The following is a 25,059-nucleotide window of genomic DNA, read 5'->3' as shown; positions in this document are numbered from 1 at the left end:
CACACACACATATGTGTGTGTGTAATAAGTAAGTACTAGTTACCTAAATTTCATACATTTCAAATAAAGTTGAAATCCCCCCTACACCACACCCTCCCATGGACACCTAATCTCCCTTCTAAGATGCCCAGCAGACTAATCCATTTTGTTCTGTGCTTTCCTAGACTTTTCTCTTCAAAACACACACATGTGAATTCATTCACACCACCAGTACACAGACCACAAATACATATTTTTGGTGAATAGATTTCTATAGATGCTATCATATTATACATATTATTCGAAATCATTTGTCATTCCAACTATATACAGCTAGGTGATCTTCCAATGTCAATATAGATTGATCTACCGTTTGCAAAGTATTATATAAGGCAGGTATAAATAGTACATTTAATTCTCTTCCCTGATTATAGATAAAATTTAAATTTTTCTATTACAAACAATACTGAAAGTATCACTCATATTTACAGTGTCTCAGAGAACCCATTTCCTTCCATGCTCACCAATGCTTGATATGACAATGATTTTAATAACAAGGGAGGCAATCTCATCTGTCCTGGTGATTTGGTCATTCAACTACTGAAAGGCAAAGAAGACAAAAGATCTCCCATGATGCTTTTGATTCAGTGACAATGGGTAAGAGGATTCTCTGTGATGTTTTACAAAAAGAGGACCTGGAATAGGCATATGTTTAGAAAAGATGCTCTCATTCTAATTTTGATACACATACTCACTCTAGGGGAAAAAAATGGGCTGCAGGAGTCAGTACACTTCTTCAGTGGGTGGATAATCAAAATTGGTAGAGGCACCTCTTTTCATATTTTTTTTTTTTCCCTTAGGACAAATCTAAGTGCCAGGGGAAAAATTTGTTATTTTTAGGCCCTTTCCCATGAATTTACAATCACTGTGCAGATTAGGCCAACGGCTGGACTCTGCAGATATAGAGAGATAAAGGAGACACCAGCTGTCCCTACAGGGAGTCCATAGCCAGAATCTATTACCTTCCAATATAAACCATGAAGAGATAAACTGTGCTTCCGGGTCTGGACTGTCTTTCCTAAGCATAATAGTGCTTCCTTTGCAAGTTTTGAGTGAAATTGTAACTATGAAATGCATGATTTTTTTTGACCATAATCATTGCCATTTGCTTCATTCCCAAACAAATCTATGACTTAACTCATGGCTCTGTGTTGTTGGGTATACCTGGATTTCACTCAGCTGCTGTTTGAGGGCGGCCTGGAGAACCAACAGCTATCAGGACACTGGCTCTCTCCAGTCCTGAGAAAAACATAATTGGAAACAGACCAATGTACACTTACTTGTGACCCAGAGGAAACCTGCTACATGCAGAGAGTGACCAATGACCCAAGGTCACTGCCCTTCTTTAAACCTTAAACAAGCCTAAACTAAGATAACCAGTTTTGTTACCTTTTTTTCCCCCTAACTTTGAAAATCAAAAGAAAACTAAATACCTCTTATTGTAAGGATAAATCACAGGCACCAACTTTATAAATGAGCATATTACCTAAATTGGTACTTAGGTACTGACTCAATTAAATTCACAGGTGGTAAAATCTGGATGTGCTGTAGACAGCACAATTTATCTATAGATGTTCACATTTTGCCAAAAATAGAATACAGCATCTTCTACAGACACTCTTCCCACGTTAGTTATTTTTCTGGAGATTAATTGCTTCATCTAGTAGACATTCATTATCCTTCTCCCAGCCCCCTGCCCCACCAGATAAGGACATTAAGGGGTGAATGATACTTTGGGATATACAGGGGCAGCTGGAGAACTGAATAAGAGAGACACAGTTGTCTGCCTAAAGTTGGCACATCCAGCCAGCATCTCAATAGCCACCATTGTTTCCTCTGCCCACTAGGAGTACATTGTGGATGGATGGGCTTTCCTCCAGGGTCCATAATGAACCTTGGGCAGGTGGAGGTAGAATAAGCTCTGGGTGGAACCCACTGCTGCCAAACTCACAGAGCTTGTATCTGCCAATTGGGACAATACCCATCATAAATTGGAATTGCCCATTATGATTGTCCACCCTTGCCAAAGAAGACTGGCTACATATCATCAGCTCCTGGCATGGATGACTTTGAAAAAGTGACCGAAAATCCAAACTTGGATTGTAAAAATGCTCATAATCTTTGACCTAGTAATTCTATTAGACAATGTTCCAAGAAAACCATCTATTTATTTATCTACACACAAACACACACTTAAACATAAAGGTAAATAAATAAGATTGTTCTTTAAGGGTTAGTTATACTAAATAAAAATTGCAAACCTGGAGTGACATAAAGTATTTGTAATATTAATTTTTAACACATCCAAAAGATAACAATCCACTCAGTCTTCAAAATTCGTATTTTTTATGTATAGTTAGTATTATGGTAAATGCAAAAGATAAAATACTAAATAGAAGTGATTATGAATTGCATAGTTAGAATGACTCCAAAGTAGTTATTTTGTGTAGAAGGATGTGTTTTTTCAATGGTGTCCCCTGAAAATCCTTTAAGTGACGATTGTGAGTGCTTCTCTTAAAACCTTTAGATTCTTACTTTATTTTTCGTATCCACATGTAATGAACATGTATTACAGTTAGGGAATAAATATGCATTTAGAAAATTTTTAGTCTTACAGATGAAGATTTGCTTTCATCCTTCAACCTCCCCTAACTCTAAATTGCATTATTTTAAATGATGCAAACCCCAGTTGTCTCTAACTAGCATAAGCCTTTTATGACTCCATCTAAAGATACTGCTAGATCTATAGAATTTAAAATTTTTCATTTACTAATCTCTTAATACTACCTTCAATACATTTAGTAGTTTCAAATGTTCCTCTATTTAGAAAGCCAGCAAATAAATCAGTCTGTTTCCCCAAGTTCAAGTGTAACAATCTCAGAGGGTACCAGTTTTCAAACATATTACTTATGTCCTAATTTATATTCCTCATAAAAATACCTGCAAAGCCAACAAGGTGAACATTTTAAAACATACAGAGTTGCTTTAATGTTAATGTAATACAAAATTTGGGGACTTCCTCTACAGATCCTGCATTTCTGCAAATGTACCTATAGACTACCATTTACATTTGCAACTAATAGATGCCATTCAATTAAAAAAGGTAATGCATAAACTGTGTTTTTATTTACAATAGTAATTAATTCTTTAATAAATATATAAATTATAGGACAACACAAAAAGAAAAAGGTAAAAAAAATAAATTCTGGTAACTTCTGAGGGAAAAAAGTTTCCAAATATTTTATTCAAATGTTCTCTGGTTTCTTCTTCTTCCTCCTCCTCTTCTTCCTTCTCCTTGTTTCTTTTGTTGTTGTTGTTTGTTGGTTTGTTGATTTGTTTTGTTTTGTTTTGTTTTTTTCCTTCTCCTTGTTTACATGCTTCAAATCCCATTGTGAAGTTCAGTACTGGGTCTAGGAGACAAAATTTCCTTAGAAAAAAAGTTGACTTTGAAAAATTTGAGAAGCATAAAGTTTTCCTTCAGGGTCCCTGTTTCTACACTTTTTTGGCCTCTCATTGGTGCCCCTGGCCCTGGTCACTTGAGGCTTCTAGTAACTTCACAATGTCTTTCCCTCAAATTATATCAAAAATTTACTTTCAGAAAAATGACTACAAAAAAACAAAACAAATTCACTTTAAGTACAGTGGAGAAGAGACAAGTTTGAAAATCAAGAATCAACCCATTAAGGTGAAAGTGTCAGAAGATTAGGGGAAGGTTAGAGGCAGAAGGTCAGGCAATGGCTGTCCTGAACATTCAGTGTAGGGAGACACGCCCAGTGTGAGCTGAGGCTGTGCTCCTTATCAGCACTGTGGTGAGACTGGAGGTGGTTGGGTTTCATGCTAGATAGCCCTGGTTTAAGTGTCCTGGAACCTGGGACAAATTAAACTATTCCAGCTTCTATTTCCTCATCAGTAAAATGATGTAGGATTAACGTAAAATTAAGTAGGATTGATGTAAAATTAAGTAGGATTCTGTCATCAAAGCATCTGACATATATAAGTGATCACAATGTCTAGTATCATGATCATGCTAATTATCAGGTTATGATTACATTTGCAATAACAAAAGGAATAAAGAGGAATTTTCTCTATTCTACTTTCCTGATTAGAGAAAGTGAATTCCTAGTCTAAGGTCAGTATTGATAAATACTTTTGTGTCTGCAAATAATCCTTTCTTGCTACAAGAAAACTACTAATAAAATTAAAAACATGCATACCCTTTGCTAAAAATGCAAAATTAAAACAACAAGATTGTGCCAAAAATCAGCACTGTGAGTTTTGTTTTCTTGTTTGCTCAGTATCTGCTGCTGCTAACTAATCTTAGTTTCTGAGCATGATGAGCCACAGTCTAATTGTGTATTACCATTTTTAAAAAATAAATGTACAGGATGTTGCCTTCTCCTTTTCTGAAGACCCTCAACTTTGTCTTTGTGCAAACTGTTTATAACAGTTATTGTTACTGGTTAGGCAGGAACTTTTAGGGACAATCATGTATGCTTGCAGAGTGGGGATAAAGGGAGAGCTGCTGCCTTTTAAAATAGCTGTTAACATTCCTCCAAAGTTGGTTTGTTTGTTGTTTCACATAGGCCCTCCGAGAAATTTACAAGGAACCAGCCAAAATTGCTGAGTCACTCTGACTCTTTTTAGATGAACTAGATTAAACATCTATTAAATTTTCCAACCAGGAGGCATTCCAGTCCACCATTTTTTGAACATGTGACATATTACCTCAAACTGAGCATGCTCAGGAATGGGCCCACTTCTACATGTGTTGAATATATATGAGTTTCTTCAGTAAAATCTCCTTGCTTTCCTTGTTCAGGGAGCCATTGCTTTGGGAGTTATCCCAAGTTGTCTTTACTGGCTGCAAGTAATAAAACTTTCCTCACCCTTTTATCTTCTGGTTGTGTTTATTGGCTTTGCACTCACCAAGGGAGAACCTACTTCATTCTGTTACATCATCACATTCTGCCTCAACTTACCACCAGGTGGTCATACATCTTCGTATTTCCACCCTGACCCCTAACCTTGTCCATCCAGCATCCTCATTCTCCGGGCCAGATTGTCTTTGTCCATGTTCAATGACTTGAGCCAGGTTTTGGTCTTCTGAGGATTATCTCTACCTAGGAAAGGTCCAACAAAGGTAGATGAGAAAGGAAGGAGAGATAAAGAAGTGGTGAAAAGAAAGAAAAGTGAGGAGTGGATATTTAAGACTTAATATTTTACCACTTACAAACCTATAAATAAAGTTCATTTAAGCTTCCTTGTTGTTAGAGTCTTCAAAAATGAATGTTACTGACTGCACTGAATTTTATATACACTAGGTGACACAAGTAAAACAGAATTACTTGATTCCAATCCTTCCTTTCCTCAGAATCTTTGTGTTAAGGAAAAATTTGTTTTTTGGTTTTTGGTTTTTGGTTTTTCTTGGCAGGGGGTACCAGGGATTGAACTCAAGGGCACTTGACCACTGAGCCAATCCCTAACCCTATTTTGTATTTTATTTAGAGATATGTTCTCACTGAGTTGCTTAGCACCTCACTTTTGCTGAGTCTGGCTTTGAACTTGAGTACCTCCTGTATCAGCTTCCCAAGCCACTGGGACTATAGGTGTACACATTTGTGCCCAGCACACTGTTTTGTTTTTTTTTTTTTTGCTCTACTTTCACATTCATCTCTTCTGTGATGAGAGCACTTCTGTGACCAGATACATGTTTTGTTCTGTTGTGTTTTTTACATCAATACATCAATCAATCCTCCAGAGTACACTATAATTCAATTCAATCTGGTACCTATCTACCTGGAAATAGTGTCAGACCTGCAGGTTGAGGGCTCATTCCCATAAGAGCTACCCCCACTTCAGATGTCATTAGGATCTCATACAGTGTCTCCTGGGGTTCAATAATTTTCTGGGACAGCTCATTCACAGAACTCAGGGAAACACTTCACTTGTATTTGCTGACCTACTACAAAAGATATCATGAAAGATGCAAATGAAGAGCCAGATGAAGAAGTGGACAGAGGCAGCTATGGAGTGCTAGAGCTTCCATGCCCTCTCTGGGTTCCCCACCCTCTCAGCACTTCTGTGCACTCTGCATATCTGAAACTTACTGAATCTTATTCAACAAAGTAGAACTGGATCTGCAGCCCTACCACAACCCCTTCCTAGATGGGCTTAAAAGTTCAAATCTTCTCATTACTTGGTCTTTCTGGTGAACAGACCCATCTGAGGTTATCTAGCACCCCTCTCACCCAGATTCCCTCATTTTCATCAACTCAAATGTGATCAAAAGTGCTTCCCTATGAATAACAAAAGGAACTGTGGAACAGAAACCAGGGACAAAGACCAAATATATGTATTTCTTATTATGCCACACTCTGAAAACAAAGGAAAGAAGCAAATGTGATGAAAGACACTGCCTCTCTCTAGTTTTTTATTTTTTAATTTTTTTTGCTATTTGATTTCCATACATGCATCCACATGCACTAATCAAATCCAACCACTCTTTCTCCATTCTCTTTCTCTCCTCTCCCACATGCATCCTTCCCAATGTGTAGTGATTACTATTCTAGTTTCCAGTACAGTTTTTTTAAGCATGCATTATTTGTTTTTTGGTGTTTGGTTGTTTCAATTAACATAATGCCCTCCTGTTCCACCCATTTTTCTGAAAATGAAAGGATTTTATTCTTCTGTATGACTGAACAATTGTGTATAACTCCATTGTATATAAAATATCACATTTTCTTTAACCATTCATCAGATGATGGGCACCCAGGCTGATTCTATAGCTGTTAGCTATTGTGAATAGTGCTATGATAAATATGATCATGCAGGTGTCTCTCTGGCATGTTGATTTCAATTTCTTTGGAAATACAGCCACTATGGGATTTCTGGATTATATGTTACTTCTTTGTTTAGTTGTTTTGAAGAATCTCCATATTGTTTCCATAATAGTTATATAAATATACATTTCCACCAATAATATATGAGTTCCTTTTATTCCACATCTTCATCAGAAATTTGTTACATTTTTGCTCTGTTTTGTTGATAATAGCCTCACAAAGTGAGGTGAGATGAAATGTTTATAAGAGCTGGGAATTCCTCTGCTCAGTCTCTACTTCCCAGAGTCCATAATGGATGAACTCATGTCCTACAGAGTTTTCTCTGAAGTTCATACAATATTTGTAGTGATTCAGGACACTTACAAAGAGGTGGGAGTCTTTGTATGAAGCACTGTGTCATTTTTACTACATCACTTTCAGGAAATATTTGCACACTAATTTTTATTTTATTAATAGATATATTTTTCTTATAGCAATAAAGGATTATTTGCAGATACTAAACTATTTATTTTTCCCCATAAGCTTCAAAGTATTGGCACCATGTTTGGAATTCACTTTCCCTATCAGGAAAGTAGGATAGAAAAAATTCCTGCAATGTGACCAGTGAAGATAAACAGGCCAGTTTGTGAGCTTGCTTTTAACGCTGCCAGTCATGTTAACATCTTTGTCTTGCCAGAGCAAAAAGGGCACATTCTGATGTTCTATACTTTATCCTTTCTTATTACCATGTTTCCCTTCTAAAAGGAGTCAAGGATGCCCATACATGGAGAGTCAGAAGAGAATCAAAAAAGATTACAGCTGAAAAATCTCCTAAGTTGATGAAAAAAATAAATAAGGCAAATCAAAAGGAATCAAAAAGCCATGCATGTTACCATTAAATTAGACTTTTAAATATGTTATTGGTATTAAAGGATTTTTAGTGCAATTGTCTCCTGAAATTTGGCAGGGAAATCATTAATCATTTGATGTTAAATTTATACAGATTGTTGAATAAATGAGAGGCACTAGAGCCACATGGCAGTGAACCAAAAGGGAAAAAAGAGAGTTGAGAGAAAAGTACAAGGAGGAAAGGGGACATTTCCTCTTTGCTGGCCTCTCGACACATGAATCCAGTAGTCATGGTTATTTCAAGCCTCACTCTTTGGATTCTTGCCTACCTAAATGGTAAGTAGTTTTAAGAGCTTAAAAAGTTTTGCCAGGAACAAAGATAGAAACTTACTATAGTGTCAAGCAGCTTTTAATAGATGGAAACTGGGAGCAGATAGGAGTGTTGCATAACTTCAGGCTTATGGCATCTATTCTGCAGTCATTTGATGAACTGTCAGGTCACCTCTGTCATCACTGGGCACCAGCGAGCACAGTCCAGATGCAGAATAGCATCCAGGGGAAATGATGTCCTCCTTTAATAGCACTTCATGAGTATGACTTTACAAGTGTCCAACCATGTGGTTCCCAGGTAAAATGGTTTTCCTCCTGCCTCCTACCACAGCCGCATTGATGAGAGTTTAGAGATAGACATTCAGCTCTGCATTCTCTTGCTGTTAACAAAGCAATAGAATGAGGGAGAGCCAGTGCCCCAAATAGCACCAATCAGATCAAGTAAGAGAGGGAAATAGAAATTTATCAGAGAAAAACATTCCTTGGAACATGATGTTTTTATGTATCCTTTATTAACTGGTCATCTTGTATAGTTAAAATTGTCAACTTCTGTAAACCTTCATTACTAAAATCCTGACACCAACCATCTTGGACCTGCTTTGCCTGATGATTCTATTGTTCAAATGTACCAATGTCATTCAGTTTGGTTATCCACCAAATATTTTATCAACCAATTATGCACTCAAGTCAAAATACTGTATACAACACTACAGGAAACAAAGAAATGAATGAGTTCTGGTCCCTGCCATTAAAGACCATGCCCTACCAAGCGTAATGTTTGTTGCCTAGAAGAAATTCTTAAATCACCTCTCTCTCCAGCCAAGAACCTCTTGTATTATTTTCTTCTACAATTTCAGACTCTTAAGTCACCTTTCCCTTTCACATCTCCAGGCCCTGTTCCCAGAATGCTCACTGCTTCAATGGCAAAGCCCTCCTCATATGTCCTCCAGACCTTGGGATTCACCCATTATTCATTTTGCAAATATTACAGCAGCCATCACCTAACCCTTCCAAAGAACCCACCGAAGCTATCCACTGCCCAGGAAATCTAATCCAGATTCCCCTGTGGATAATCAGGTTAAGAGCCACCACAAACGTATAACATAAAATTAAGATATGTGGCATGACTAAAATAATTCAGCCGGTGGAGCTCCCAGCCAGGTCTGAATGTGTTAAGTGAGAATCACATTTGTACTGGCCTTACCTGCAGCATTTGGGGCTGCATTAATTTTTGTGACTGGCAGCCCACCTTTGTGCATATAAATTGGGTAATTACACTAGTAAATTGGAATTTTTGCGTTCAGAATCAGCACCTGTAAATAACAAGAGGAAAGGGAAAGAAGGCCAACTAAAACTTTGGCCCTTAATATCTGAAAGCAGCATTTTCTAGACAGCAGGAAGACTAAGAGTTTTGAAGAGACCTAAGAGGAAAGAGGTGGGGGGAGGGTACCTAACCATTTTGTTTGTACATTATTTTCTATTTAAAGATAATAATGTGGTGCAGGAAAGTTGAAACACGAAAATTATATATTTGGTCGTCTCATCTCAACTTCCAGCAGAGGAACAATTGTCACAAAATTACCATACTTGTGTTGGACATAATTTGTTAGAAGTTGACGGCCTGAAAGCTCACGTCTCCTGAGACCTGAGAAGAACTTGTTGTGGAGTGAATCATGTCCTCTGTCTTCCTGGAAAGTACATGATGGAGAATGGACTTTGCTGGGGGTTAACTTTGTCCAATCTACCATAATTTGTAAAATGCAGTTCACTGATACAATGGAATATGAGCATTGAGCTACATACATCATTTAATCTCCCCAGGCCTCATTTCTGCCATGAGGAAACTGGCTATCTGGAACATGAAATGAACACTATAGGAATGCGTAACAGTGCACCAGGCAATTTACCTGTACTATCTCAGTCTTGACAACACTGAGTTAGATATTTGTTTGTTTGTTTGTTACTGGGGATTGAACTCAGAGACACCTAACCACTGAACCACAGGCCTTTTTTGAATTTTATTTATTTAGAGACAGGGTCTCGCTGAGTTGTTTAGTGCCTCACTAAGTTGCTGAGGCAGGCTTTGAACTCAAGATCCTCCTGCCTCAGACTCCCAAGCCGCTGGGATTACAGGCTTGTGCCACCGTGCCTGGCTGCATATTTGTTATAGTTTGGCTCTTAAGTGTCTCCTAATGACTCCTATGTTAAAGGCTTGGCCCAGGGTGGCACTATTGGGAGGTAGTAAGTCTGTAAGAGGTGGGGCCTACTGAGAAGTCCTTAGATCAATGGGGAGACATGCCCTAAAAGGTGATTTTAATGCCCTAGTCCCTTCTCTCTTTTGTTTCCTAACCTTCAGATAAGCAGTTTTGCTCTGCCACATGCTCTCACCATGAAAGGCTGCCTCATCACAGACCTAAAAACAATGGAGTCAATTAATCATGGATTGAACCCTCCAAAACTGTGAACCAGAATAAACTCTTTCTCTTTATGTAAGTTGGTCATCTCAAATATTTGTTAAAGCAATGGAAAGCTAACACGATATTACTGAGTTTTACAGATTAGGAAACTAAGTTTAAATAACCTATCCAAACTCTTTCAACTAGTAAAATTCAGAACTAAGGCTTAAAACCTGTTGGTCTAAGTAAATGATTCTGAACTACAGCTGAAGGAGATGAAAGGCACTACTATTTCTTTAAACTACTCCCCTTGGATGCTGGGAATTGGGAGGGGTATGCGGGGCAGCACTGTCTCTGTTGCTGTTCGGTACCTGTCACGTTACTCAATAATACTAATACAGAATCAAAGACTATACACCCTGGTCTATCATCACAACTCTGGCACTATCCACACTGACTCCTGGACATCTTTAATGTCTCTTCCAAGAGAGGACATTTCAAAAATTTTAACCAGTAGCCATGAAACCTAAGTCAATCCAGGATTTTCGACTTGGCATATGCCACATTTGATGTCTAATGCTGTTTTCAAAGCCAACACACTAATTGAACCAGTTGTAGAGCTGTCCCAGGACCTGAGAGATGTAGAAACAACTTCAGTGAACAAGTTTCCTGTGCTGATCCTGATACTATGATTCTCTAGATTATTGTATTATTCTTTCTTTTATATTAAGTCATCACAGACATTTGCTAAAAGGTAAATTAAATCCAGGAGCTTAACAGACTCAATCATTAGTGTTCTCTGAGACCTCTGCTTTTAGACACACACACACACACACACACACACACACACACACACACAGACTATATGCCACGACAACTCTATTTAGTTTATCAGATTATTTCTAGCAGAGTGCAGAGTCCTTAGGGGGCTGGGCAGAAAGCAAGTTGGATAATGAGATCAAAACAGATGCAGAGTCCTGGGTACTTTCTGAGGAGCCATGGTGGGAAGGGCACTGAGTGAGTGAGAATGAGAGGGGCAAGCTGGGACAGGGGTCCTGAGAGGTGAAAGCAAACCCTCCCACTCCTCAGCTGGCTCTGAAGAAGCTCTGTGCAGCAACACTTTGACAATGGATTTGCATAAAATCCATCCACAGAATGCACTTTTCATACCGTTGTTCTTTTCCAAGAAAGAATGTGGTTACCACAGCACCTACGTGGGGGCTGCACTGTGACACGAAGACACCAACACACGCTTGGTGGCTTATGATCCAACTGCTCAAGAAATTTTACTTGGAGTTTCTTCCAGCCCTCAAAAGGCATCTTCCACATGTGAGTGGGCCTGAGTGTGTTTACACAAATGTCAAAGTTAGACTTAGCCGTGGTTCATCAATGAACTCCTCATTACAATATTGAAGAGAAAATATTGGCTTTGACAAGGGACCTTTGACCAGCTACTTATTGGTATTTTCAATGCTATGTATTAAGTAAGTAACTGTTTATAACCTTTGAAGTTTATTTTAACAGCAACAGTTAGATTCAGCACAACACACACTCTCAAGGAAATTAAGAGGAGCCACAATCCAGAGAGACTCCAGAGATAGAGAAAATCACTGAAAGAGATGCCATAAACAAGGAGTTAAGCCAGACAATAAAAATTGTGATGAATATAGTGATCACAGCAAATAGCCACAAATGTTCTATGCCACACAGTCGTTACCTCTCTGAACCCTCCAAACAATCATAGAGATAGGTGTTAATATTTTCCCCATTTGATGGATGAAGAAACTCAGATGCAGAAAGATTTGTCAGTTGTCCACAGTCACCCAGGGAACAGGAGGTGGAACGGAGATTCAAGCCTACTCGGTTGATTCCATGTCCTGACCCTCTGGGCAGCAGAACAAACATGGCAAGTCTGGGCTCAGTCATTTCTTTCTTTCTTTTTTAACATGTTGATAGACCTTATTTCACTCATTTATTTATATCTGGTGATGAGAATCGAACCCAGTGCCTCACACCGGCTAGGCAAGTGCTCTACCACTGAGCCACAACCCCAGACCTTTCTAAGGTACTATAAACCTCACTCTTTCACAGAAGAGCATCTCTTTGCGAGGGGAAGGTGGGACAGAGGTACAAAATTAGAAGACAATGTTAATGGCCTTACATGTACTCTATGAAGTGCCAAAGGCATTGAAAACTTCTGGAAGATCTAACTTCACTTTTCTCCCATTTGTTTGGCATTTTACAGCAAAGGGCTCTTAAATAGTGGACTCACTGCTCTATTCTTCTTAAATACCCTAAAAAAAATAACAAAAAAGGACAAAAGAATAAATATAAAAACTAATGAATTTTGAGACTTTTCTCTGGAAACTAAACTTTAATATGTGCAAGATTTCTATTACCCTCTGGCACATCTTTGCAATAGTCAATAGGAGATATCCTTCTCCCCAGAGATCAAATAAGAACTGGAAATACCAGCTTTCTTTTTTTTTTAAATGAAAGATCTATTTTCCCATAAAAATAAATTTATTGTCACCATAAAGATATAGTATTAGGCTAACTTCTACTTAACATGTACAATAGCCTTTCTGGGTTGGATCAGGCAGGTAGCCTCTTAATATGGGTCTCAAGACATATTATTCATATAAAATTGTAGATAAGGCATGAGTTGGGGAAGATTAAAGGAAGTGATTCCAAGAGAAAGGCCTAAACAGTATCTGAAAACTAATTTAAAATAATGAAAATACTATCTTCCTTTATAATCACACAGTACTGTTTTCTAAAAAGATTTTGGGATAATGACCTTGTCTTCGAATATATGTATATTAAAGTCTATGTTCAGAAGTGATCATAGCATTTAGTTACTGCCTTACTGCTAAATTGAATCCAATTTGACAATGACCATTACTGGCACAGTGGCCTTTCTATAAACCATTAACACTGCCCCAGGCCTCTATATCCTAAAAGGCAACATTTGTTCTTCTAAGTTCTGGCACTTTGCCATATTTCCTCTCTTTAAGCTCCACATTCACATGTCTGTCTGGTGATGGGCCTTTCTATTTCCTTCTCATGGTTCTGCACTCAGTGTTGTGTCCTGTAGAAAGCTTTTTTTAATTGACTCTCAAGCAACCATTAAGGTAGCATATGAAATGAGATCTTGGGGTTCTACATGTGACTTTGACTCTTACAGCTCTATATGAGCTTTTAAAACAATTTCAGGGAGAAAAAACTGTGTAACTGTGTGAGTGCATGCCCATGTGTTTGTACAAGAAAACTGACTCAAACATCACCCAGAGACCTTGTATTCCCCAGGTCCCCAGCAGCCTCAGGGTATGTTTCCTATTAAGGATTTATTTTCCTCTAAGAAGTGATCTTTCTGGCCCCTGAGAAAGGTTCTATTCCCATTTAATGCCCGTTAGAAGCTCCCTGAGATTGGATTGAGCAGGTGGTCTCCAAATACAGGTTTCAATGCACATTATTCATACAAGAAATAAGATCATGTCTAAGAAAATCCAGTTTTCATGATAGGTGAGAAGAAGACCAGTTGTCATTCTTGTTTGACCTTGGGCAATTCACTTAACCTGTGTCTTCACCCTCAAGATAATAGAGGAAAATAGCTCCTTCCCCTTTCCTACCTTATTAGAGTATTTTATGAGTGATTATTTGATGCATTTTGAGTTCTCCCATATGCTTGCCTTGGAAATGTAAGAATTATTGGTATTATCATGATCTGACACTCGTCAGTGGCCCTGTGTAAGATGGGCATTCTCTGGCTGACATGCAAATAGTAATGCATTCAATTTGTTGCAGCTGCACCAAGCCATAACCTTTTGATAAATAGAAATTCAGAAGTCACATACAGGCTGGCCTCAAGCAAGCCATGGATTCCACTCTTGTATTTATGTATTAGAGCTTTGCCAAAATGTGTCACCAAGTGCAAATCCCATAAACTTTCTCACCCATGGCTCAGTCTTGAACACATGCAGCAGTAGCACAGGATAAGAGGGTCACGTTGAGTCACGTTAAGTTACGTTAAGTTATAAAAGAAAAGGTAGGTCTGTGTGCTGGATCCAATGGCCATACAAATCTCAAAGACATTGTCTCCCTCTGGGCAGCAATCTATCCGACTGTCTCTCAGCATTCTCCCCAGGAGGCCTCACCAGCTGCTCAAAGTTAACACAATGAAGATTGAGCTCACCCTTCTTTCTGCTGAGTACCCCATTTCCTACCCCCACCCCCCAGTACAGGGATGCACTCAGTTTGATGCAATTATTGGCAATTTCACTTTCTTTAGCAAATTGTCTCAATTTGGTTGTTTCATCCTTTCTGCCGGAGTCAAGCTCCTGCCTATTGACTCTGATATGTCTTTCACGAAATCTCATTTTCATCCCTGTCACTGGAGTCCAAATGCCAACATACTGATTATTCTTGCTGTGACAAACACAGTATCTCCTGAGCAATCTCTTTAGGTCTCAGTCTCCTGAGAAAACAGCTCCCTCCCTCTCCCAGCCTTTTTATATCAGTGCACTCTAAGATCACCACCATCCCCTTTCAAGTCCTCCATAAGCTCATCCTGGACATTTTTCATATCAGTTTTGAAATGGCAGCTCTCCCTCAGTTCTGCTTCACCTGTTCCCTGCCTGTCTGTGTGTCTCTGCCTCTGTCCTTGGATACTGTCACCAAGCTTAATTTTAGAACACCACAAATTACAGTGAGTCCTGCTAATCAGATCAAAGCATTTGTTCCTGTGTGCTGGCCAGACTTTGGGATGAATCTTTGTGGCATAGCAAACAACCTCAAAATTTTCTTATGAGTCAGCTTCAGAGCATCCAGGCGTGTGAAATCACAGGACAAGTTCACACATCCAAACATAATGGCAGAGGCAGGATCATTTAACATGAAAGTGATACTCGTCCCCTCACTACCACATCGAACAGGCCAAAGGACAGACTTCTGCAGAAATGCATTTTCAGGTACAGTCAAGAATCTGAAAAAGATGTCCACACAGTGATGCAATGGAGCTGCAAAAGTGTCCTTGCAGAGTGTCACGTTCATGACGTTCTGATTCATACCCATTTGGGCAAATGCAACCTTTGTTATATTAGCAAATTTGATATCAGTTAGTTAAAGAAATTAAAGCCCAGGGTCTCCAAAGATAAGAATGCTTGGTCCTTTCTGACATCTGAGACTCTAAGCATTTCTTTCTTAGGCTTTTGAATCAAAGGTCAATTGAATTTTCCCCAAAATATATAATGCTTTCTGTCTAAAATATGCCTACTAAACCGTTGAGCAAGGAAATTATTTCTGATGTATGTCCTCTTTATTGGCCTACTTTGCTATTCAAAAACAGTTGAGAACTCCCCTCACCCCATCCCAATGGGGTGGAAAGAATGATGTGTACACTCAGTCAATTCCTGCCTGTTCTCTTGGAGTGTCTCCGGTATCCCAAGAATTTAAATGTTAGAGATGTTGACAGGAGGGCTGACATTTCCCATCTCAAGTCTGGAAGGAGATCAGTCCCATGAAATAGACAAGCTGATCTTGCAATAAAGTTCACTGGAGTGTGATTAAGAGCAACTTTCAGAGGCCAAGTATTATCAGGTAACAGAGGTGACTGTGAGGTCTGCTATGGGCAGTTAGAACACCAGAGCAGCTCTGCGATGCTTTCTCCTCCACATTCCCTTGCTTCAGGTGAAAAGGCAAAGAAAGAAGATCATTTCCTCTTTTTCCTTCTACCCTGCCTGCTATGTACTTTAGTCCTTTCTTAGACGACTGTGAATTTATTACAATTTGATTAAAGGAATGAATGAAGAAATACATGAGAATTTAAGGTTTAAAAAAGGCAAGGACCTCTGAACTCCCAGCTCTTGGCATGGGGCCTGGCACATAGAAGGTACTCGCTAAATATTTGTTTAATAAGGAAAAAGAAATTGAATAAAACTCCTTCACAAGCTTGGGTTAAGCATTAAATGGTGATTCTGACGAACACAGAGTAGGTATTTAATGTCTTCCCTTCGTTTCCCTTCCCAAACCAATTAGAGAAATCTCTCTCTATTCCAGGCTTCCCATCAGTTTTCACAGACAACAGATCAAGAATGTTATTCATTACTTCATCAGTCCACTGAAAATAGCCGGGCAGCAAATAAGGCCCCAAACACTCCTGAGAGTCTCAACCTAGGTTACAAAATCAGATACAGCTTCATCCACAGCGTCTTAGCTCACAAATGCCCTGAATTTGTCTTAGTAAATACCTCCCTATAGGGGGGATATTTTAAAGAAGGCTCCCTCCCTCAACAGTGAGCTAATCCTTGCCCACTGCCTCTGACCTTGGCTGCCCTTGGTGGCTCTCACTCTTTCATATTCCAGAGAGAAGTCTGAAGTCTAAAGCACCAATTTTTATTTACATGGTCAACAATAAAGGCTGACAAACAAGGGCATGTTGGATAAGTGCATATTTCACAATAGTTTTTATTTTTTGTGTTAAACAGTATCTTCCTGAGATGGTTTTGAGTATCATCATTTGCAGAGACATAATAGCAAACTTGAGACTTCTTCAATTGTTACCACCTGTGGAAATCCTTGAACAACTTTTTATAATACTCACCCATTGACCTAAAAATATATATAAGTTTTTGGAAGGGTTTGCTTCATTCCTTCAGTGAGAAGACTTTCCATTTAGTAGAATACAGATTACTGTCTATCATGCATGAATACAACCTAGCCAGGACAACCATGGTTGATAAACTCCTTAGAAGTGTTCCTACCAAGCTCTAATCATTTTCCTTAAATAAAATAGCAAGACCAAATATGGTGAATCATTAAAAAGTAAACATGGAAGATCAGAATTTTCTAATGTAATCATGGATCTAAGGAATTAAATTTTGTCTAAAGAATTAAAGAGAAATGAAATTATTAATGTAATAATTTTTCACTTAAAGTTTCATTGATGGATTTTATGAACCACATACATAACCCACATTTACATATCTAGGCATACAGACATAATTCATTGTCTATATATATATATATATATATATATATACACACACACACACATATATATGTGTGCGTGTATACACACTATTCATAATTGAAATGTTCTTATCAAATTCAAATGTTATTATATATCATATCCAATATCCCTCCATAGGAGCCTATTCTGATACCAACTGCTGTATTGCAATTAATTCTGACTTTATCCAGAGTTAAATAGAGACCCACAAGTCTAAGGGGGCAGTATGCAAAACTACCCTCATTTTTTCCATGCCAGCAATGATTGGTGTCCCCAGGCATTTTGTCCAACTGGGTACAAATCCAGGGGGCTTCCGTGACCCCTTCAGGTTCAGCAATTCCTTGGAACAACTCACAAAATTCAGAAAAGTGCTATACATAGGGTTATAGATTCATTATAAAGGGTAAAAATTAGAAGAAGTCAAAAATGAAATGCATAGGATGATGTCTAAGAGGGTTTCGAATGCAGAACTTCCACGTGCTGTCCCTGTGGAATTTAGGTATGTCACCCTCTGGCATGTCAATATATTCACCAACCAGGAAGCTCTACTGAGTCTGAGTGTCCTGAATTTGCATTGAGTTTTTATTACATAGATGTGATCGCTAACTTAATCTCTCAGTCCCTTCTTTGTTGAGTATCAAGTTGCCTCGAAGTCCAATCTCTAGTTACAGTGTTTGTCTTTCTGGTAACCATCCCAAATCCTGGACCATCTTCTCAGCATAAAATCAGATGTGACCCAAAGGAATCAGGGTACAAAGATACTCCTTATTACTTGGGAAATCCTAGGGGTTTAGAGGCTCTATGCAAGAAATCCTGGAAAAAGACCAGACAAATTCTTTATTTGTGATACAACCCAATTGCACAAAACAAAATCCAGTCAGATAAAGCAATTCTACACATGACCACACTACCTCAGTCCAGGTACATTTGGTTGGTTGGTTGGTTTTTGTTTCTTTGTTTGTTGCAGTACTGGGGATTGATTCCATGGCCTCACACATGCTAGGCAAGCACTCTACTACTTGAGCTATGTCCCCAGTCTGCTTTAATTTTTATTTTTGAAACAGGCCTCACTAAGTTTCCTGTTCTGGTTTCAAACTTGCAACCCTTCTGCCTCAGTCTCCTGAGTAGCTGGGATTACAGGTGTGTGCCCCTGCACCCTGCTACATGTTTTTCTTATGGTCTGGCACTGACTGGAGGGCCAATTTTAGAGTTAAAAAGATGGAACAACCTATTTATCTTGCAAACTGTCCTTCAAAATTATTGATTCCTTCAGCTCTATTTTTAAAATTTGTATTATCTGATTAAAATTCCTCAAAAGCTGGGCATGGTGGTGCAAGCCTATAATCCCAGCAGCTCGGGAGGCTGAGCAAGGATTCGAGTTCAGCAAAAGTGAAGCACCAAGCAACTAAGTGAGACCCTGTAACTAAATAAAATACAAAATACAAAATAGGACTGGGGTGTGGCTTACTGGTTGAGTGCTCCTGAGTTCAATCCCTGGTACCAAAAAAAAACAAAAAAAAAAACAAAAAAAAAACAAAAAAAAACCTCCCTGTGAGGAGAAACCTCTCTGTCATCACCATGACCAAGTAACTCAAGTTAACCTCAACAATAATGGGATGAGGTACATCCCATGTCTCCTTAAATGATGAACTAAAGATACAACATCCTTAGTTCATTCCAACATCCTTTCTATGGTATTACTACTAAAAATTCAAAACTTGAATCTATTCATGAGGAAACATCAGATAAATATACAGAGAGGGATGTTTTACAAAGTAACTGGCCTATACTCTTCAAAAATGGTAAGATCATAATAAAACAATGACAGACTAAGGAATGGTTCCAGCAGTGAAAAGAAACTAAAGACATGACAACCAAATGGAATTCATTACCTAGATTGAATCTAAGAAAGAGGGGGAAAAAAATCCTTTAAAGGAGATTATTTAGCCATTTGATATCAGTTGTATATGAATTATGGTACAAATAATATCTTATGTCAATCTTATATTTCCTGGTTTTGATCATTGTATTGTGTGCACAGATGTACAAATATATGAGAATTTCCTTGAGTTTAGAAAATGCACTGCTACTTATTTAAGATCACAATGACAAGTTCATATTTCACTTTCAAATGATTCCCTTCACAAGAGATAGAAGGGGCAGATTGGTAAATGATAAAACAAATTGGGAAAAATCTAAGCAGTAGGTAACATTCTTAGAAAAGATTATACAAAATTTACTAGAGCCATATTTACAACTTCTTGCACAGGTCAAAATCATAACAAAATAAAAGGCTAAGAAAAACTATTCATGAGGAGAGAGAAATTGTGTAGCACTGCAAAGAAAATATGAAACTGGTCTCAAACAGACAGAGATGCTATAATTTTGGTCCTCTGTTTTTTGCACACCTTGGCAAAAAGGGTGCTCTCACTTACTTTCATTCTTAAGTGTTTTAGTCAGCTTTTTCATTGTTGTGACCGAAAGACCTGACAAGAACAATTTTAGAGGAGGAAAATTTTGTCTTGATGCTCATGTTTTCAGAGGTCTCAGTCCAAAGACAGCCAGTTCCATTGTGGAGGCCTGAGGTGAGGGAAAACATCATGGTGGAAGGGTTTGGTGGAGAAAAACAGCTCAAGAATTGACAATTAGGAGGTATCAGGGACAAAATATAAACCCCAAACACATGTCCCCAGGAGTCCATTTCCTTCAGCCACACCCTACCTGCCTACTGTTAATCCCTACCAGGGGATTAATGCACTGATTTAAGGTGAAGGCTCTCACAACCTAATTCCTTCATCTCTAAACACCACAAATCTAAACCATAACATTAAGATTTCTTGAAAATTTTTCTCTGGAATTTTTTTTGTTTTTTTACTTAGCATGTATAGAGTCCTTTGCACCACAGGAAACAGAAATGAACAAAGCATGTTTCTGAAACAGTAAGGACTTCTCCAATTTAACTGTTTACATGTGGTAAGAAATTGAAAAACTAAAAATGATAGAAAATGCACAAAGTCTGAGGTCCTGCTGAGTTTTGAAATGAAAAAAACCTGTTAAAGAGAGAAGATAGAAAACCATGCAAAGGCACCTTCTCTGCCCCACAGACAGGGGCACCCACTTTGGTCTAGGCAACCTTGACCCACCCAGTTACTACAAAGGCATGTTCACATTATCTTCTCAATATTTCTTTCAGAATCACATTTTAATAACTTGAAGTTGAAAAGAAGTTTCATAATCATTCCCTCTTCTACGTTTCCTCCTAAATCTTCTTTCCTCTCTGTCCTCCAGTTCCTGGCAGAGGTGAACTCATCCCTAATTATTCAGTGGGCAGGAATTTGAGTTTGGCTTCAAACTCTCAGGATCCTGGGCAACTCAATTCAGGTTTGGCCAGAATCATAAACAAAGAGAAGTAAATCCTGGCACAGGTAAGAATGAAATTTGGTTAATGACCTCTTGATGGAATCGACAGAAGGCACTTCTTGACTGGTTTGGTTGCAGAAATTTTCACACACTAAGAGTGAATGCCATCTGCCATCTTTCCTGTATACCAAAACAGAGATATTGTAAATGAATTGAGAAATCAAAGATGGTCAGAATAATTTTTGATGTATATGTGTTAATGCAATAAAAATTGGAGCCAAAAGAAAATGTTTCACTAGTTATATCAAATTTAGATAGATGACTTCAAATAAATTTATAGTTTATAAATCCATGCTAATCTTTACTCTTCCTCTCTTTAAGAAACTACAGAGAGGCAATAAATGTCTGTGATATATTCAAAGAGACATTATTTATCCAGTTCTAAAAACTTGAGTTCTTCCATTTTTTCAATAGTAGATGTGACTATTAGAAATGTCTCCCATATATGATTTTTCCAGACCTATTGAATAGCTCTGACCAACTAAAATAGATTATTTCAAAAATACAATAAAAATAGCACCTTTATTTTATCAAGATGGAAGAAATCTGACTCTTCCTCGCTTTTGCTACTATCATGACACAAAAAAATTTCAGCTTCACCATACTGTAGAAAGATTGATGCCGGGAAAGCATTCTTCCCTCCCTTGGGCAAGAACATTTGGCATTATTAGCAAAAATGCTGTGACTGACTATTTCTTGGCCAAAATTCTTTATAATGCTATTGGTTGGTCCAATGACTTGGAAACAAAAATAGTTTAATTTTGAATGTGTGTGTATATATTTATAAACATACATGCATATATGTGTGTGTGTGTGTGTGTGTATTCACATAGATGCACACACACACAGAAGACTTTTGTAATTTGGCTCATGTACTTTGGGTTGTACATGCACATTATTTTACCATCATACGCTCTGAGTAATTAACAAAGACAACTTCTCACCATAAATATTTGCAAAGTTCTTATTTAGTTCAGGGCACTTAGAAACTGTGCACCTGTGATCACCAAAGAAAGACCTTAAAATTAATATCAGCAATATGACTGTTTGTAGTTAAGATGCCCAGGAAAATCAAGGTGCGATATTAATCATATTGCTCTCAAGGCAAGGCAAATTCAGTTATAGAATCGTCAAGCATTCAGGAGAGTAAGTCAGTTAGTTGCAAGCTTAAATATGTTCTATTTCATCGGGGACTTCAAAGGATATTCATTACTCGCCCTCTTAACTGGTTTGTGAATGCCATTTTTACTGTCTTCACTTTCCCTTTTTCCATCTAAAGTCAAATTGAAAGGGGAGATGAAGGAAGTTAAGCACACTAATTCAGTTTAGAGACTCCACAAGCCATGAAAGAAAGCATTTAGCAAAAAACACAGTCTCCCTTGGGCAAACCAGGAAAATATAAAAATTAAACTAGTCAAGATCTGGTGCTTTGAGGCTTTGTCTAATGTATGGATAAGTCCTCACCTAAGAAATATCCATGTTATCATCAACTCCTGGTTCCCTCTATCCTTGACATCCTGATCCATGTGTTTCAGTTTGGATGCTTATCATCCTAACCCAGCACTGAGGCCTATTCCTCATTACACTTCTTGTTGAATGAGAGTCTCATTATTCTAGGTATTGTCCAGTGATTTATTTGGGCTATCTTCCATCTCTTGGTTACATGTTCTATCTCCCCTTTTTGCTTTTCTCACCTCTTAGTGTGACCTTTTAAAGACCCTGTACAAAAAGACATCACCTCTAATACTTGAACCTTCTTCACCTACTCCAAGTCTCAAATTTCTTTTCATTTTTAACTTAGCTTCAACTATAATTATAAATAGGTCAGTGTTGTTCTCTGGTATCTATTTTCCATTTCCCAATTTCTCTCTGCTGTGACCTTTAATTCTATAACTACATTGAATTACATCTAACTACATTAGAAACCATGACGCATATGGGATACAAGTTGTATAAAAAGTGATACATCAAAGAAAATTGCTCTATTGCCTTGTGAGATCTTCAGCTTCCATCATTAGCCTTTCCAATGAGCCTGTATGAAAGAGGCATCTCGTTTCTACCATTTTCTCTGACTTGATTAGTTTATTGTCACCCAACACTGCAAAGTAGGTCAAACTCACAGCAGAGGGAGAAAGAGACGTTTTATGTTGTTAGGATTTATAAAACCAGATTTTAAATTTTTATTTTAAACAAAGTAATGAAAATATAAAGCAGTTTTAAAAAAGGGCACTCCTCTCATTAGACAAATTGGCAGTAGCTATTCCTGTAAAATAACTCTTTGGGTCCCAGTTTTAATGGTGTGACATAGGACAGAAAAATGGAGAAGAAACTTCTTTTTCTCAGTCAGGCTGAGAGCATTAAGATGCTTTTTTGTTAGTGGAACTTGTCGTAAGTGCCTGCCAATGGGAGAAACTTTTTGGAAGTTTGTCATGGTAAATCAATGTGTTTGTCATGGGTTAAAGAATGGCAGAAGAGACATGAAAACCTGATGCTGATCACTTGGTTACAAATGACTTGCAGATGTTAAAATGTGTTTCCCAATAAAAAGTGAGACAAAATGCCAGGCTGCCTGGCAAGAAGGGGCCAGGCACCTGCCTGAAAACAATGAGAATCAAAATAAGCAGCACGAACCCTGAAACTTCCTTCCTAAGACTTTACAATAGTCTCTTCTATATTCTTTATCCACACAAAGTAGAAATTCCTTGACTGAACATAAAGGGTATACTCATAATATTTTTCCTCAGAGCATGGGAGATGTACTTGCTTTTGCAACTTTCGTGACATTGTGATTTACAAGGGCCTGGTTCTAATTCTCTCATTTCTATATTGATTGCAGAATACTCCTTCAGAGAAACCTTTGCAGGGCCTGGCATTAAACTCCAAATGACTAGCAGCTGCCTCCTTGCTCTTCAAGTTCATCCTAGAGAGTCAGGCAAACTAGCATAATGTAACAAATGATATGGAAATAGACCCTCCGGTTCTTTTATCAGCTTGAGATAGAGATCTACCCTTAGTTGGGTCATTTCTCAAAAACAGACCAAGCACATTCCTGTGATGGAGGAGGTACAGGTCACGCACTGGCAAAAGAAAGTTTATGTCTCAGGTCAATAGGCAAATACCCAATTACCTTCTGGGATAATCAGACTTCACTGAGACCCAAGTTTCGTATTTATAGGCAGTGTAATGTATGGATTAGTCAAGGGATTTGCAGGCTGGAAGCACATGCAGGAGAGAAAATGGTTTATGAAGGCCAACAAGGATTAAGCACACATCCCAACCTTCTCACATTTCTACGAAAGTTTGAAGACATCATTGTAACATGGTTCAAGATAATCATGGTTCAAGATATCACTTGGACTCAAAGGCCAAACCAAAGAATCCCCTTAAAAGTCCTTTAAATATAAACTTAAAAAATATCAATGTCAGCAAACTAATCACAGAAGGAGACTGGGGTTAGGCATTACAGTTAATAGGAATAGTTCCCCTCACCATAAAAACAAACAATAAAAGACTTTTTTCCCCCTCTCTTCAGATGTATGCTTTTTATTTTTGCTTTGGGAGGTATTTAATGACCAATAGCAATCGGTGTGGGAACTTTTGCAGTTTTGGTTTACTCTTGAAAGATTTGTTTTGGTAAAATAGGAGTTAACTGCATTTAAACTTATTTAAAAGATATAATTAAAATAGTTAGGATGTGAAAACCAAGTATTTTTAGTCTATTGCTTTGGTAGTTTAATTTTATGCAAAAAATAAAAATTTACAGAAAAATCCACTCACAGTGAAGCCCTCTTAAACAAACACCTGCTCAAAGAATAGCCTTGTAGAAAAGATCATATCTGAAATTAAACAAATAAAAGTTCAAAAGCACACAATAAAATGATACACCATTATTCCTGGTCTATGTATAATGAAATAAAGAATAGGTACATAATATCATCATAAAACAGAATATAGAAAACCATATGGTCATTTTTAACTTCCAGTTTCAATTAATTACGATTATTTTTTAAAAAATAATTCAGGTAAAAATAATAAATATAAAAACCATTAAATGAAGATTCATATATATTCATAAAGATATAAAGATTTATTCATATTTTCCCATTGTGCACAATGCATTATGAAAGCACATATGCAGAAATCAAACTAGCAACTGAAAACTTCCTACAGGTTTGACTCTTTCAAATAACCTCCATAT

The 25,059-nt window shown here is 37.8% G+C and overlaps 1 long non-coding RNA gene across 1 annotated transcript; it reads right to left on the bottom strand.

Annotated features, from left to right (window-relative positions):
- Nucleotides 1-2,203: 2,203 nt before the first annotated feature.
- LOC306641752 lies at nt 2,204-12,700 on the bottom strand. Its single transcript, XR_013758273.1, has 3 exons — nt 12,594-12,700; nt 5,064-5,159; nt 2,204-3,449 (listed from the first exon to the last, which is right to left on the bottom strand). It is a non-coding gene; the product is annotated as an uncharacterized lncRNA (long non-coding RNA).
- Nucleotides 12,701-25,059: the final 12,359 nt, after the last annotated feature.

The sequence above is a fragment of the Sciurus vulgaris genome (genome assembly GCF_902686455.1).
Source record: "Sciurus vulgaris genome assembly, chromosome: 12".
NCBI lineage: Eukaryota > Metazoa > Chordata > Mammalia > Rodentia > Sciuridae > Sciurus > Sciurus vulgaris.
Note: the sequence above shows the minus strand (reverse complement) of the source record. Positions and strands in the feature narration are given on the sequence as shown.